At 47.5% G+C, this 12,432-nt stretch overlaps 1 protein-coding gene across 1 annotated transcript in view; it reads right to left on the bottom strand.

Annotated features, from left to right (window-relative positions):
* The window catches only part of GFRA4 (GDNF family receptor alpha 4), a 77,781-nt gene that overhangs the window by 41,510 nt on the left and 23,839 nt on the right, over window positions 1-12,432 (bottom strand). The gene's annotated exons all lie outside the window — the stretch shown is intronic.

Raw genomic sequence — 12,432 nt, 5'->3', positions numbered from 1 at the left:
GAAGTGCTCGTTTCATACTTTACCCAATTCCAGTTTTCTTGCAGCTCTTGTGGGGCACTTTTCAGAGACAGACTTAATGGGAACAGGTTTGAGGTGGGTTGAACTTCTCTCTGGCCTGTGAAGGTCACCTGGGTTCAGCAAGCATTGTGCCCTCAAGCCTCCTACATCTCCTACAGGTCTAGGCTGGTGGCTGGGGGCAGGTATTGAACTAGACGATCCTCTTGCTAGTGATGAAGGTTGCAAACTTAGTTGTCTACTGGCTCTAAGCCATGAACCAGCCACTGTTCCTCTCCATCCACCCCCTCTTCAGACAGTCTCTCTTTAGGTTGCTTTTGCGAGCTGGAAATTTTGTACTACACTTGTGCTGCATATTCCCAGCTCGTTGCAATGCCATTCTCTATGGAGAAATCCCCAATTTCATGAAATCAGAAGCTGGCACAACCGAGTGAAGACACGGCTGACTCAGTCGGCTGTACTGAAGCCATGCTGATTTACACCAGCCTGGGGGAAAGCCACAATAATTTTCCTCTCCTTTGACTGAGTAGCCACAGTGACAAGAGACTGAATAGATGACAAAATAAAACAGATCATGAATCTAGAACATGCAGCTGGAATTTCCCCAGCGGACTCACAATGTGAAACATCAAAAAAAAAAGGCCTGTGAAATATAAATTAATGTAAGGACAAGGTTTTAATCACAGTTACACAACTTTAAAGCCACAGTAATTCCACGGAGCTCAGTCTGGTGACTCTGGATTTTTGCTGATATCACAGACGCCTCTAGTGCACAAGAAACAGACCTTGGTCTTATTTTTGGTGGTGTCAGTTCTGCAGTGAAGTCAGTGGTGTATAAAAGTATGAGATTAAAGGTAAGTTTCATGGACAGGATGATTTGCTGGCGTGACTGGTCATCTCTGCTTCTTTTTCTGGATGCACAAATATCTACACTGGGGAGGGTCTGGCCCTGCCAGTGGTCAGCAAGGTTGTTGCAGAGTACCTGCTCTGAATATTCAGTGATGCCCTCTTTTTGGTGCAAATCAGGAGTAAAAGATACGAAAATGAAAATCAGGACATTTGGTTTTCATCTGCCACTTGTCTACGTAGGATTGTGTCCGATGGAATACCATGGACTGACCTCCTGCTGAGCACTACAGGTATTTGGCTGCTCTGAGAGCAAGGTGAAGCTCTCCAAGCCACGTTCAGCAACAGAAAATCATGTGATGAATGTGTCTGTCACATCCCTTGTCTTGTGGAGCAATTTCCAGAACGAGCACACGTGCAAGTTCACGTGGGACTCACACGTTGCAGGCCAGGCTCTTCCCTGGTGTCACCACAGTAAGGCCACCGGGTTGCATGTGGGATCACGCATTATGGCTTGGGAGTAGAGGAAGCAACACCTTGAGCTTGATCTGCCCTGCTCATCTCTGGGTGATAATGTAGGGACATACCATGCCCATTTTTCCTCTTGCTGGAGTCCTAATGATACACAGGTGTGCACACACACACCAGAAGTGACTTCGTACCGTGGTTGCTCACACCCATGACTAGTCCCAGCAGCCGCCACTCAAGGTAGCCCCAGTGAAGACAGACTCATACACCTCTACACTCCTGACTAACTCATACTTCATCAAGAGAGGAGAGAAGAGTCACAGAAATGACCAGTCCTAGCCAGCAATGCTCCCTGGGTCCTTCCAGGCTGTGCATCCAGGTTTCTTTCCTATGGAGGCCAAACCGTAGGTCAAAGTAGAGGCTGGCGTGTGCTGAACCCCTGATGCAGTGTTGGGTGCACACTAATGGGCACAGGAATGAGAGATTTCTCCTGATCCTGTAGTCCGGGAGACACGCTCCCAAAATTGTAAAACACTTCTGGAAATGAGGTTCCCACATCGCGTAAGTGCTTCTGAATACAGAGCTCATTATGTGAAAAACACAGTGGTGCTCAGGTCCAGAAGAACAATAGATCAAGCGGGAAATCAATGTCACTTTTAGTAAATTAAGGAAAATACTGTATTGACATTGTATGTGCATGACTGGGTAAAGGCACTGTCTCATGGCTACCCGTGGAGAAGATAAGAGACCCCCTGTTAGCAGGAGAAAGATTGTTGCTCGAGCAGTGACTGGGGGGGGGTTAGTCCCAAATCTAGCTGCGGAGTCACTCTACAAAGCAGAACTGTCTAGAAACCCTATTTAGACTGAAAGGAGGGGTTTTCCTCAAATTATCTAACCAACCCTTCCCTCCCCCAGATGAAACAACCTCTTCCCTACATTTTACTTCGGGCAAGGCCTATTTTGAGGGGAAAAAGTTGTCCCAAATGGCAATTTTTTAAAGAAAATCTGTTATCATTAATAACAAATTAATCCACATATTAACAGCAGCTCTGACCCCCGAATTCATTCCTAAGCATGGATTGGGATAGTCTAGGTTCAAAAAAAAGACATCTTTTAATGGAGGTACTCTGGAGACAACAGGACTCGTTCAGGTGGCGATTTAAGGAAAACTGGAGATAGCGGGACGCCAAGAGAAACAGCCAGCTGTGGCATTCCCCGGGGAGTGAGGGCTGCCTGTCACTCAAAAGGTGTCCCCTTTAGCCAGCCCAGCCTCATTGCACAAGCTCAAACCCAAGGGCAGCACAGGGATTTTGGCAGACGGAGTCCCTGAGCTCGGGGGATGCAGAAGCAGCAGTGGGACACATACCAACTTTAGGCTCCACATCAGCCTTGTTATGACACGTGGGAAACTCAGTGGCTGTTGCTGCTTGTTTGCAACACAGCTTTTTGTCCGGGTGATTTAAACTGGTTTGTTTCCAGTTTTGGGGAGAGGCATGTAGAAGTAAAACTGGTGCAAAAACAATCTCTCCAAGCGGTGTTGTGGGATCGAGCATTTCTTTTTACCCACCCAAAGCTCTGCTCTTGCACAGCGCAAATAGAGATGCACAGACAAACAGAAGATGATAGATATTTCTGCCTTTAGATCAAAAACCTGGATGTCCCCAAACTAAGACAAATGTGGCCTCTGAACTGTGGCCATGGTAAGTCCCGCAATCTGGCTCACTTCTGCTCTGAGTTTTGCAGCTGGAGTTCATCTCCCAGCATGCACTACAGATGCAGCTCAGGATCCAAATCACCTCCTTTTTGGCCAAAAACATTTTCTCTTTTGCCAAAAATTCAGCAGGCTGCCAGGATTGACTTTCTTGCCTCTGGTTTTGTCAATATTTCCCACAGAGGGGAAACAAACTCCAAAGGTTTTGCAACCTGCTCTGCTTGGTTAGAACAACCGCCTGCTCAGTGGGTTTTGTTTTAAGGCTGAGGCTGCCCTGTGGCCAGTGTCTGGACTGCCCCACAGCAAGCTCTTGCCTCGTTTTTGAAGTGAGTCATAAGCTGCCCGGGTGGCCTTTGGATGCAGCCTACAAAGGGCTCTTTTGTCAGACTGACCACACAGGGCCACAGCCGAAATGCTCTTTGGTCGTGCATATGCAATAATGCAAATGCATTATGCAATACAACGTATGCAATACCCATATGCAATACAACGCATGTAATACAGCATGTGCAATAAGGCATGTGCAATACAACCCTCGGCGTGTCCAGTGGCTGCAGTGTCTGGTCACAGGCTCTATCCAGATGCCATTTGTTTGTCAACTCCCCAGCATGTTGAAAGGATAGTTCTTTCAATCCTTTCTTATGCAGGCAAACTTGGTTTTGTGGTCACCGAGATCCAGGTGGGGGGACCTTTTGGTTTTGCAAGGACAAGAGAAGGTTGAAAAATTTACTGGAGTCTGGGCAGTTTTGAAACCTTGCGCCTGGGTTTCTCTGAGACCTGAATCAAAACCAAGGGTTTTGACTTGCAATCGCACTCATCCCTGACATGTGCATCTAACTTGCACTTTACACACATCCATGATGTCTACGGCTCCAGTGTTTCTCTTTCCCAGTGCTCAGAAAGTGTTTCCTAACTCCTGACCTTGCCTCATGTTAAGCCCATGACTTCTTGCCCTTCGTAAAAGGATGCAAGGGAAGGATTATCTCCTCTGCTGCTCAGTGCTGTATCCCCCTGCACCTCTTTTCCAGACTAAATGAACTCCACCAATATTTCCTCTTGGCCTTTGACAAGGGCTGGGGCCCAATGATAGCCAGGGATGTCCGATCATATTGAAAATGTGCATTTGTTTTTGCAGCCCCAGATATTTGCAATTATTGCCCCATTTAACTGGTGCCGCTGAGACCTATTTCCAGTCACAAATCAGCACCAGAAGAAGGAAAACCCAGGATCTGTAACTTTGTTTTTTGGTGGGTCTATGCAGTATAAGAAAAACAAAGCCGATGCAAGGCAAGGTATAGCATGGCATCAGAATAGCTACAGCTTCTCACTTTTCACCATCATTTTAGCTAGCCCAGGGCAGATCTAGGGAAGGGTCCGTATCTGGACAAATCATCCTGCAATCACTAGCAAAGAGTTGCTTGCCTTCGAAGGAAAATCCCCCTTTTCACAACAGATTCACAATTCTCCTCTGCTCCCCAGCTAACCTTCAAAAAAACAGGTACACAGAGAGCACCTTACACAGAGAATTTGGTAAGGCAGAGCTTGCTGAAAGCAACTTTGTGCTCCCTTCCCCCCTTGGTCATGTACACTTAGTAAATGTGCTTTTAATCTCATTAATGTTGTTTGAAAAAAGCAGTGGTGGATGAATCATCTGATGCAAATGGAATAGTTTAGGGAATACATGCATTTTCATTAGCCTAACTTCTCCTCCAGCACTATGTATTAGCACAGAATTAACCCATTAATTCTATTGATTTCTATTAATATTGTGCATTCCATCATTGCTCGAATCCCCACGGACTCCTTTCCAACCATCTATAGGAACTGGCTTGTTTAATCAACATTGCACAACTAACCGAGGCAACTGTTTGGGTCATGAAGTGAAGAAGAAAATTGTTTCTAATTGAGAGTACAGGAGGAATTTGGGGAAGCAAGATATAATTATTACTGCTGGAACAGGGCCAGGATGCCAGCGATCACACTCTGCTGATCTTGCCAAAAGTGCCATGGGAGTTGTTGTAAGCACAACCGATGGAGGCAAGAACAGATCATTTCACCTGTTTTCCTGTCCCAAAATCCAGCCAGCACCACACTGGTGGGAAACTTATACCCTAAAATCCACTGGGATCTTCTCAAACATCTCCTGTCTATCTGTCGCAGGCATTCATCAACCTCTGTCACAGCAGTATCCGATTACCTTATTGTACTCCCCATATCTATCTTCACAACACCCTCTTTGCCCTGTGCAGATCCGCTGTGCCATTTCTGGCCACGCTCTTCCCTTCACGGTGGCATTGATGGACGGTTGTCTGGGGTGGAGTCACCGAAGGTAGCGGTCCCTCCTACACAGTGGTGAGAGGAGGTGGTCAAAGTGCCATGTCGCCACGTAGGACAAGGAAAACTTCCCGTATCTCTGCAACGCCAAACATCTCCCCGCCAGTTTAGTGCAGTTACACGAAGGGATGGCATCACTCAGAGAAGCGCAGTAATCAAGGGATGGGGAGGCTCTCCGGAGACTGTCAAAGTCAAAGCAGGGTCACGAAGACGGTCTTTCATGTTTCTAGCTCAAAGCCACTGGGTTTTCCTTACTGCTCAGGTAGCAGGATGGCTCTGCCTCTTGTAGCCTTTTGCTTGGAGGAGAGGATAAACGAGGTCTTTGATGTAAAAACCCAAATGAAAGCAAACACGACAAAGTTGCTCTTTAAACTTAGCTTATTCACTAACATCTAGTTCTGGCAGTCTCCTCCCTGGGCAATCAGTGCAGCGAGCTCACCCTCCCATTGACTATGCACGCTGAGACCATATCCATGACATTTTTTACAGCACTCTTCCAGCAATATTTTGTCTCAAATTGCCTTTGCAAAAGGCTCTCTTTATTCCCCTCATCATAAGCCCTGCCTCATTTTCAGCAGCAAGCTGAATCCTCTCTCTTGCATCCTGGCCTAATTATTAAACAACCCTGTCAAAGTATTCAGTCGTTTGCTCATATTTTACTCACAATTAGAAGTATGAATGTGCTCCATTAGGCTTCTAATATCCTTTATGCTCAGCCTGACATTTGGGGAGCTATTTTATTACAGCTGACACTCTGGGAAATGGGGCTGCCATAGTTAGCATCGGTAATGGTGTTAATGACCCCAATTTTATGAATGCAGGAAGGTGTCTGAATGTTACACACTCAGGTATCCAGAGGGTTCTCACTGTCTCACACCAGTGTCTGCTCCGGGAGCTCACATCCCTACCTTTCTGTGAAAGCGTGGGGGTTTTTTCTCACTCCCCTAAAGCTCACAGACGCTTTTCTGATCAAGTGTCTGGCAACTAGTTAACACAAAAAAAAGCCCATCAAGATAGTGAGGATTAAGGTTGAGTTTCTCACTGAAAAGCCTGCCGGCATGTTGATAAGCATCAAACACAACTGGGAATTCTCAGGGTTGTTCCCAATTCTGAAACAGACTGGTGGCACAGTTCTGGGCAAGTTACTTCACTCCTCCGTTATTTCACTCTGGGTCTGACGGTGGTGGCATCACGATTTATGTAGCACAGGAGGCTGTGAAGTCCCCCTCCATGTCACCACCTCTCTCTAAAGCATAGGGAGAGATGGCCCCTGCCATGAAGGTCTTCAAGGCCAAGGCAGAAAGCCCTGATCCTAACAAAAAGGATAATTTGAAAGCTGATATTAGGACATGGGTATTCTGAACCACAGTTCACAGTTGCAAACCACTCATACCTAATTCTGGCCATAGAGATTTGGTTGACTCTACTGTTGCTTTTCTGACAACTCATTAAATGGATCTCAATCAACAGTAGGTGATCATGGGACTTTTCTGGTGTCCATCATAGAATCATAGAATCATTGAGGTTGGAAAAGACCTCTAAGATCATCGAGTCCAACCGTCAACCCAACACCACCATGCCCACTAAACCATGTCCCTAAGCGCCTCATCTACACGTCTTTTAAATACCTCCAGGGATGGGGACTCCACCACTCCCCTGGGCAGCCTCTTCCAATGTTTCACCACTCTCTCAGTAAAGACATTTTTCCTCACGTCCAATCTAAACCTCCCCTGGCGCAACTTGAGGCCATTTCCTCTCGTCCTAAATCCAGCCAATCATCCAGCAATCCCAGAGCAATACCAACCAGAATAAAGCTGGGGAAAGGGAAGCAGCAGTGAGCTACTGTACCAACATCTGACTGCTGAGTGCCAGCAAACAAGTCCTCCAAACCCACCTGCCCTGACTAACACTTGAGTCCTTCTCTCTGACCACCAGCAGGCATCTGGAACAGCTCTTTGAAGAGGTTCTGGATGGGGCTACCGGGGCATAACCCAAACCACCACATTTCTGAGACTGCATCTGGGGTGAGTTACGAAAGGAGGGCCTGAACTTACCCCTGCTGGGTCTTTAAGCAGTGACTACAAGAGCAGGTTCAGTGGCAAATCCAGCTGGAATTTGCAAAAAACGTCTGACCTGCTTTTCCCCTTTCTTCCTTAGCAGTCATGATGCACCGACTCTTACAATTTCATATAACAAGGAAATCCTCCCCTTTTCTCCCTCCTCTTTTCCCAGCACCACATAAGTACCCAGCATTTTGGAACACAGGAAAACACCCAGTTCTCATCAAGCTGAGGTTATTGCTGAAATTTTGCTCCATTTCAGTGCTAAAAAGTGGAATTCCTTGCGTCGAGGGTAGTTATTGTACTTGAAAGCCTTTTTAAAATAATAAAAAGGAGGAGCCATTCATCCATCACTCTGGGGTTTTTAATGCAAAGAGACAAGGCAGGCATGCACCTGGCAGGATGAGGTGGCTTCCCCAGGGAACACAAAAAATCAGTGGCAGAGAACGGACAGCCCAAACTCCCCTGAACCCCAGACCAGTCCTGTGGCTTCAAATTCTCACACACTCCTGACCTGAGAAATTCAGCCGAACCCTGGGCTTGGATCCAGTCTGCCTCTGCTTTGTGGCTGCTGCTCTGCCTTCAAGATAAATACCTATTGGGAGGAGTAAGGAAGACAGAGACAGACTCTTCCCAGTGGTGCCCAGTGGCAGGACTGGAGGCAATGGGCAGAAACTGAAACACAGGAATTTCCACTAAACAGAGAAAAAACATTTTTTACTGTGAGGGTGGCTGAAGACTGGAACAGGTTGCCCACAGAGGTTGTGAAGTCTCCGTCCTTGTAGATATTCAAAACCCAACTGGACACGGTCCTGGGCAACTGGCTCTAGGTGACCCTGCTTGAGAATGGGGGTTGGACTAGTTGATCTCCAGAGGTCCTTTCCAACCTCAATGATTCTGTGCAATGCCATAGCATTATCTCTAATAATAATGGAGAATTTCCCAGAATGGGCTGGAAAATGAAGGATCTGAGCAGAGGCTGAAAGGATGGAGATCGTGAAGGAGCTACACAGGTTCTCTTGTAACTCCAGGATATTTGGCATCCTGAAAGTGGCTGACTGCAACCACTCCTGGCACAACAGTGGTCTGCCTGTCAGAGGTGCCAAACGTTGTCTGTGTTCCTCCAAAATCAAGGCATCGAAGCGGGGAAGTCAGCACCTCTCCAAATCAGGCTGATTATTTGGTGTCCAGGGATTCAATCTGGGCTGCTATGTCTGGAAAAGTTGGGCTTGCGCTGCATTGTGTATCTCCAACCTGCCTCCAAAACTGGCTAACCGGCCAAATGTCCTTGAGCATTTCATCAGCGGCAAAAGGTCCTTCCAGCCACCACCAGCCACAGGGACCAGGAAAGGGAAAGCCCAGTGTCACAAGCAAGAAGGGACTTCTTTAACCAGTTTGGGGTTGGAGCATGGAGCTCAGTGTCACAGAGCGGATCTGGAAGGCAGTAACATGTTGCTGGCAGCTGTCTCAGCTCCTATTGTAACCGGTGGAGAGACTGGGCAGGATCCACATGCCCATACAGAGGTGCTCCATGCCTTGGGATGCCATAAAGGATGAAGGGGCTATATCGTTAGGAGCTCCCACCTCTTCCCAATAAGGAAAGGAAGCTTTCAGACCAAATCGCCATCCAAAAAACCACAGAAGTAGTTCTCTTTTTTTCCAGCTGGGTCTGCCTCTGGCTGACCACACAGATCGAGCCCCGTACCGCCCCGTGCTGATACTGAGCGAAGTTTAAATGTCTCTCCTGCTCGCCATAGCCTCCCCCCAACACACACACTTCTGCAGCAACAAATCTCCAGCTTCTGCCTCTGAAAATTAAATCTTATCTCCTCAAACCACTCCAGCTCTGCGCACCTAGGATCCCATCTCTCCCTCTCATCTGACTTTAATACCACCATTCCCCTCAGAAGAAGGAGGACAGAGCCCAGATTAAAAGGAGCTGTTTAGCTGGCAGCAATATTACCTTCCTTTGCCCTTTGATTTTTGATTTTTTTTTGAGCACCCGGGCTGAATGGCTGAATAAAATTGAACTTCCCAGCTGAGACTGCAGATGCTCAGCTGTGTATACCGTAGGGAAAAACGTGTGAAATTTCCATTTTGGCCAATTATTATGTGGGGGAATCTTTTATCCTGGTGGGAAGGTGGATAGGAGGAAGAAAAGCCTTTGGAGGTGCCGATTACCTTTTAAAGGAACGCTGGCCATTTAAAATTGTTGAGCCAGAACTTCAGCAGACATGAATCAGCAGAGATCCTTCATAAATACAGCGATGAAGAGCTAAGAATTTAGCTGGGAATCTGGGGGTTTGGGTGTGGATACGCCTATGTTTATTTATATATCACTGCAATTCTCTTCAGTGGGTGTATTTGGGGTTTGTACTTTTTTGCTTTTTTTTCTTTTCCCCAGGACATTGGAAATCAACTGGTTTGCTTGGGATCACATTTCTATGGGTTAAATTAATCCCAGGACAGCAAACACTCCTTCCTTCCACCCTTGCCAGGTGTGCATAGGTCCTGCACTGCTGCTCTTTGCACAAGCACAAACTCCAGAGTCACTTTATTTTTCTTGTTTGTGCTCAGTTAGACTTTCCAGACCACCTCCCTTTCCTGCTGTCCCTCTCACCCTTCCTTATTCCATTATCTCACAACTGGATCTCAGCCTCGGGGCCTGTTTGAGGTCCACGGTCTCATCCTGAGATGGGTTACTTCCCTGCATATTCAGTGATTGAAGGAAAACTTGTCAAACACAAACCACTACATGAGGCAGCTTTGCAAAGTTGGGGTCTTGCAAAGTTGCTACTGTTTGACTCAGCAAATGCAGACGACGTTTGGGTCCTGAGAAAATTAGTTATCTGGGGGTAGGAGCTGGTGCTCTTGATCTCCTGCAAGACCTACGATCATTTTGAACACAGTAGAAGAAACCAGGAGTAACTTGTTATGATGCACTTGCTCCCTGTTGGATTTCAAAGGCTTCAGAGGTAAGTTGACAAAGCTTTTTTGGAAACAAAATAGTAATCTTCCCCCATCTGGTACCAAAATTAAACCAGTCCTAACAAAATAATTCTACAGAAGTTTATAAAAGCCCCTTTAAATTCACCCCAGTCTCAACCATTCAAGCACTATCACATCCATCCCTGCACACACATGCTGGAGAAAGTCCTTCCCGCTGCTGCTATGAAGTCCTGCGGCATCTCTCCACCCTGAGCATGTCCACAGAACTGGATTCCTCCGCCTTTTCACCTCCACCCTTGCATAGACCTGAGACAGCCCAGCAAGGACCGGTCCGTCCACCTCGGCGGGGACTGAGCAGCCGGACTGGGGTGGGAGGGGGACAGCATGGGACTGGTGGATTCAGAGAGGAGTCATTAGCTTTGCCCCAGAGGAATGGGTGAAAAGCTCATCCTTAACTTTGATCAGAGCGACTAAGTATTTTGACTTCAGGCTTATAAATGAGCTTTTTAAAACCTGCCCCTCCATCCCTCCTGCCCCGAGTTATTGACTCAGGGCTCCGTGCTGTGAGCTGCTGCCATGGACTTCAGGTAGCAGTGCTTTTTCTCCCTCCTCACTTAGCAAAGATATCACATCCCTTCTTACCCTAGGAGAGAGGCTTATATCTTCCTTCTTCCCTCACCTGCCTGATTAGCATTAGAAAGCACCCTGGGCATGAATACCCGCAAGGACTAATCCCGGCAAACCTGTGTCTTCTAATATGCTGACACCCTCCCCCTTGCTTGCATTTTTCTTCTCCCTTCCTCCTCCCTCTTCTCAAAACATTTTCTCCTCCTGCTGGGTTCGTCTCTCCATCTGTTGTCCATCCGTTTTCCCTCCCTGCTGGGCTGGGAAGACGCTGTAGGGTTGCGGCACAAGACCGGGCTTGTGTTCAAACCGAGCCTATCCCGCCAGCATCACCGAGCCCCTCTTCCCCCAGCATCTGCTCTGGGGAGCGTGGGTGCACTGCCGCTTGCAATTGATTTCTTATAAAGTCAGAGCGGCGGCCGCAGAGGAATTATGAGTCCGGGGAGGCTGATGCTTTCTGTTCAGTGGTTTGGGGTTTGCTGTTGCGGCTCCCCCATAACCAAATTGCAGCTTTAACTCTGTCCATCCTTGGAGCTTGGACTGGAAGTGCACAGAAAGTGAACAGCAAAGCAGTAGTCCTGGATCCGATGCCTGTCCTGGTGGGATGAAGCTGCAGCATCCACTGGGGCTATTGAACGGGAGGGACTGGATACAACCTCCGAGTAAGGAAGTTTTTAAGCTGCTGATAATGTTAAGCTGGGAGCACAGGGAAGGATCATGCTGGACAGACCTTTGCTCTGTAGTCCTTAAATCACACATTGACCCCATAAAGTGGCTTTGAACCTCCTCTGACCCAGATTTACATAGCAGCAGCCATTCAAAGGTGCATCTCACCCAGCAGCCTTGTGTGCAGCAGTGACCAACAGAAGATGCCTGGGAAAGACTACAAAAATGGGACCAGCGCATGATACTACCCTCTGATGCCTTTCAAGCCTTCAGCTACTTTCATCCTGTGGACATCCTGAGCAAAAAGTGGTTTCTACGCAAGGCAGTGACTCTCACCAGATTTCTCTTTGGGGAACCTGTCCAGTTTCCCCACAGACCCACGTAAATGCCCACAATGTCCTGCCGTGAGGAGTTCCGCAGGTTGTCTACCTGATAACTGCATGATGCCATCTTGTACTACTCCAGAAGACCCAGTGGGCCTTAAAACATTTAGAAAGTGATCCTCCATGGAGTAAGAAGGAGGAGAAGTATCAATTAAGGACACAGGAGGGGGATCCCATCCCTACAACTTTACTTTTGACAGGTGTTTTATACTGAAATTCACATCAGGGAGCTTCCACCCTGGGTCCCTGCGGGTCCTGTTATTGCAGCAGGGTGTCAGCTACCATGTCTTTCCTCTGCCTGTCCTATGCCACCCAGCACCCAGAGGGATGGCTTACCAGCCTGCAAACCTTCTCCCTGGGCAGGGGTTAAATAAAG

The sequence above is a fragment of the Aptenodytes patagonicus genome, chromosome 4 (assembly GCF_965638725.1).
Source record: "Aptenodytes patagonicus chromosome 4, bAptPat1.pri.cur, whole genome shotgun sequence".
NCBI classification, from domain to species: Eukaryota; Metazoa; Chordata; class Aves; order Sphenisciformes; family Spheniscidae; genus Aptenodytes; species Aptenodytes patagonicus.
This window is presented reverse-complemented; position numbering and strand designations above follow the sequence as displayed.